Consider the following 5,121-nt stretch of genomic DNA (forward strand, 5'->3'; position numbering starts at 1 on the left):
TAGTTTGAGGAGAATAGGTATTATATCTTCTTTGAATGTTTGCTAGAATTCACTGGTGAAGCCATCTGGTCCTGGACTTTTATTTTTTGGTAGGTTTTTGATGATTGTTTCAATGTCCGTACTGCTGATCGGTCTATTTAGATTTTCCAGTTCTTGATTCAGTCTAGGAAGGTTGTATTTTTCTAAGTACTGGTCCATTTCTTCTAGGTTATTAAATTTAGTGTTATATACTTTTTCATAGTATTCTTGCATGATCCTTTGTATCTCTGCGATGTCAGTCATAATTTTCCCTCTTTCATCCCCAATTTTGTTTATTTGTGTCTTTTCTCTTTTCTCTTTAGTGAGTCTAGCCAGGGGTTTGTCAATTTTATTAACCTTCTCACAGGACCAGCTTTTTGTTGCATTTATTTTTTCTATTATTTTTTGGTTTTCAATTTCATTTATTTCTGCTCTAATTTTGAATATTCCTCTCCTTCTGCTGACTTTAGGCTTCATTTGCTCTTCCTTTTCTAGTTTTTTAAGATGAAGTGTTAGGTTGTTTATTTGGGCTCGGTTCTTGTTTTTGGAGATAGGTCTGTATTGATATGAACTTTCCTCTTATGACCGCGCTTGCCGTGTCCCAAAAGGTTTGATATGTTCTACTATCATTATCATTCGTTTCTATGTATCTCTTAATCTCTTTTTTTATTTCTTCCCTGAATTAGTTATTCAAATAGCATGTTGTTTAATCTCCATGTATTTGTGGTTCTTCCTGATTTCTTTCTGCATTTGATCTCTAGCTTCAAAGCATTATGATCAGAGAATATGGTGGGTATGATTTCAACCCTCTTGTATTTGTTGAGGTTATCTCTGTGCTTCAGTATGTGGTCGATCCTTGAGAATGTTCCATGTGCACTTGAGAAGATTGTATAAGCAGCTGTTTTGAGATGGAAGGCTCTGTAAATGTCAATTATGTCCAGTTAGTCTAATGTGTCACTTAAGGATGTTATTTCCTTACTGTTTTTCTGTTTGGATGATCCATCCATATCCGACAGTGGAGTATTTAGGTCCCCTACTACGATAGTGTTTTGGTCAGTTTCTCCCTTTAGTTCTGTTAGTAATTGCTTTACATATTTTGGGGCTCCCTGACTGAGAGCATAGATATTAACAAGTCTTATGTCTTCTTGGTGCATGATTCCCTTTATCATTATGAAGTGTTCCTCAGTATCTTTTTATACTTTTGTATTTTGAAGTTTATTTCGTCTGATATTAGTATCACTACTCCTGCTTTTCTCCTAATGCCATTTGCTTGAAATATCATTTTCCACCCTCTCACTCTGAGTCTATATTTGTCTTTGGAGGTGAGATGTGTCTCCTGGAGGCCGCATATTGTTGGGTTTTGTTTTTTGATCCCATCTGCAAGTCTGTGCCTTTTTATTGGTGAGTTCAGTCCATTTACATTTAGGGTGATTATCGAAATATGAAATCTTCTTATAGCCATTTAATCTTTTGCTTTTTTGTAGCTCAGTGTTTCCATTGCTTCCTTGTCGTTGTGTTTCTGTTTTCTTTATTTTGGTTGGGTTTTGTGGGTTTTCCCTCTGGTCTTTCTTGTTTTAAGTCCTATACAATGATTCTGAATCTTTGGCGTGTGGTTATCATTATAAATATGTAAAAGATAGTTATATATATATATATATATATATATATATATATATATATATATATATATATATTCATCCATTTTCTTCATGCCTTATCTCCATTCCCCTTTACAAATTTGGATCTTTAAATCTCCGTACCCCCGCACCTGCTTTTCAGTCATTGTTATCTCAATTCGTTCCTATGTATGCTGAACGTTCATTAGTATCTTGCTACAGCAATTCTCTTTTTATTATTTAAACTTATAATGCCCTGTAGTTAGTAAGGGTTGCACTCCTCTGCTTCTATTTGCCTGATAGTCCCTTTACTCCTAACTATGTATTTGTTTATTTTTGTTTTGTTTTGTTTTTTATTTTGTTTTAAGTGAGCTGACCCCTTTCAGTATTTCCTGTAGTGCAGGCCTTTTAGTGGAGAATTCCCTCAATTTTTGTATGTCTGGAAAAGTCTTAATTAATCCTTCATATCTAAAGGAGAACTTAGCTGGATACATTCTTCTAGGCTGGTAGTTCCTTTCACTTAATAGTTTAGATATTTGATTCCATTCCTTTCTTGCTAGTAAGGTTTGCACTGAGAAGTCCGAAGATAATCTAATGGGTTTACCTTTATAAGTTACCATGTTCTTTTCCCTGGCTGCTGAGAATTCTGTCTTTGTCATTGATTTTTGATAACTTTAATACAATGTCTGGGTGAAGGCCTTTTTGGGTAGAGATAATTGGGAGTTTGTTGACTTCTTGAATTCCCAGCTCCAGCTCATTCCTCAGATTTGGGGAATTCTCGTCAACTATTTGTCTGAAAATGCTTTCTAGTCCCTGCTCCTTATCCTCGCCTTCGATAACGCCCATTATTCTTATGTTTCCTTTCCTGATGGTATCGGTTAGTTCTTGAATTTTCTTTCATTATTTTTCATTCTTTGGTTTCTGTCTTTTTCCTTTTCATTTATTTCTGGATTTCTGTCTTTGATATCACTGTTCCTTTCCTCCGTTTGGCCAACTCTATTTCCCAAGCTTGCTATTTCATTTTTCAACGCTCGCAATGTGTTTTTTATCTCCAGAAGTCCTATTTGGTTCTTTTTGAGGGGTTCAATCTCCTTGCTCTGCTCATCTAGTTGTCTTTTTCAATTCCTGAAATTGTTGATTTGAGTTGTTTTGGATCTCATTGAGTTTTGTTCAGAAGTACCATCCTGAATTCTCTGTCTTTTAAGTTGCATATTTCTATGTCTGCGTAAGCTTATTTTCTGGAGATTTTTCTCTTTCTTTCTGAGATGCCCTGTCACCTTGGTTTTTCATGGTGTTTAATGGACTATTTCTCCCTTTGGACATTAATGGAAGTGTATTATACTGTTTTTCCAGAAAGAAGATTTATTATATAAAGGTCTCTCTGTAGCCTGTTGCAAAGAAGGCACTTTTCTTTTGGTTTCCAGTATGTGGTGTCTAAGCCTCTTGCATCCCTGCTTTATATAAAGGCTTAATAATGCTTTTTAAATTTTCTTGTGGATGTTTAATCATGCTTGCTACCCTCAGTTTCAGTTCCTGTCAGTGTCAGCGACAGTCTTGGCAGCGTTTGCTGAGATTCCTCTGGGGCTCCGCGGTGATCGGTCTCAGAGGGTATGGAGGTAGGAGCCCTCTGGGTTGGGGGTTTGGGGCTGCGGCTCATCCTCAGTTTTGTAAGTGCAGCCAGCAAAAATCAACTGTGTTCCTCTGCAGTCCGTCCCGCTTCTCTGCTTTCTGCCCTGATGACTGGGCCCTGCCACTTTCCCAGGCAGGGCTGTTCCGGGAACTCACTGCAGGAACTCGCTGCTCCTCCCTTCCCCCTCCTCCTGCAGGAAGCTCTGGTGGCTGCAACAGGCAGCTTCTTTATTACTCCCCATCTACCTCCTGACACCCCGGGTTCTGACCTGTGGTAGCTCTTATGCTCAGATCCCACACTCAGACGTGCTGGCGTGCAGTTTGGATGTTTTTTGTTGAGTTTATAGATGTTCAGCTTATTGTTGTTTCAAGGGGAGAGACCGGAGGCGTCTCTCATTCTGCCATGTTTCCAAAGATCCTCCTCATCTAGTCTCTGCTCGGCTCCATAGCCTCTAATGTCGACAGGTCACTCAGGGCTGGTCCACCTCATCCTGGGAGTCCCCGTCTCAGCTCACCGAAGAGACACGTGCAGTGCTCGCAGGCCCGGAAGCTTAGGCCCAAGGACCACTTGCATCATTTTAAATATCAGCAGACACATGGCTCTTCAGATGTAGTTTGCTTCCTTAGACCAAACTCTCAGTAGATGCAACTTCCTGGTCATGTTCTTACAAAGGAAGTTGCTTGCTCTCCACTTCCTCTTTCCCCATGCTGAGGGCTAAAACGCTAACAGATTGCTGGCGAGCTAACTTCTATCACGCTGAGATCAGTACTCCATGGGATGTTGAAGCAGCAAGAGGGAGGGCCTCGTCCCTGGATCACCATTTTGGGAAGAGCTGCTGCCCTAATCCTAAAAGCCCTTATACCTCTTCTTTCGTGAAAGAAAAATAAAGATCTACCTGGTTAGAGTCACTGAATTTTCCGGTGTTTTGTCTTCTGAAAGTTGGGGCTGGGAACTCTCCAAATATTAGTGTTTATTAGTGTCTTCTCTGTTGCCACCCAGTTTCTCTAGAGAAAGATTCCCTGGTCTTTGTCTGCTTATTTACAACTTGAATTTCTGCCATGCAATATGAGGCTATTACTGCTTCTACACTCTCTTTGAATTCTGTTTTCTCCCTCCACTCTTACCCTATTTCCACCTCCAAATTACTTTTGCACTACTAACATTGAGAGAACTTTCATTCTTTCCTGAAATAATGACTTCTATACCCAGAAGTCATTTGCATTTGTTTCCTTGTTTTATTTATTTATTTTCTTTCTTTTATTTAAAATTTTATTTAATTTTAATTTTTAACTAACTAATTAATTAATTTATTTATTTACTCCTACAGCACCTGGTCTTCCTAGGTGGTCTCCCATCCAAGTACTAACCAGGCACAACTCTGCTTAGCTTCTGAGATCATATAAGATTGTGTATGTTCAGGGTAGCATGGCCGTAGACTTCATCTCCTTGTATTAAATGAAATGTTTTACCTTCCATTACGACTAATTCATCTTCATATTTCTCTCAAAGTTTTGTCCACAGTGTTGTTGAATAATTACATCATGAGTGAAAAATGTACAAAGTTATACCAAATCTTAATTTGGTGCTAAAATTTAGTTCAACCGAAAAGCGATTGACTACAAAATCTCAGCTGCCAAATATTCTCTGACTACAGAAAATTAAATTTAAAAAATTCTAGATGTAATAACCATGAGGAGAAAGAAACTTGTAAACTAGAGGCTTTGCCATGAAAATTTTTACTAAACACACTGTATTGATGATACTGCTATTATACGGGAGCTAAAAAAGGGACATGTTATTTTCTAAAATTTCTCTGAATCCAGGATTTACAACTCCTAGTCTTACATTTTCACCAGT

The 5,121-nt window shown here is 38.2% G+C and overlaps 1 pseudogene; it reads right to left on the reverse strand.

The window, feature by feature from the left end:
- Positions 1–4,582: 4,582 nt before the first annotated feature.
- Positions 4,583–4,701, reverse strand: LOC111735648 (annotated as a pseudogene).
- Positions 4,702–5,121: the final 420 nt, after the last annotated feature.

Source organism: Pteropus vampyrus, unplaced genomic scaffold (genome assembly GCF_000151845.1).
Source record: "Pteropus vampyrus isolate Shadow unplaced genomic scaffold, Pvam_2.0 Scaffold1000004664, whole genome shotgun sequence".
Lineage (NCBI taxonomy): Eukaryota > Metazoa > Chordata > Mammalia > Chiroptera > Pteropodidae > Pteropus > Pteropus vampyrus.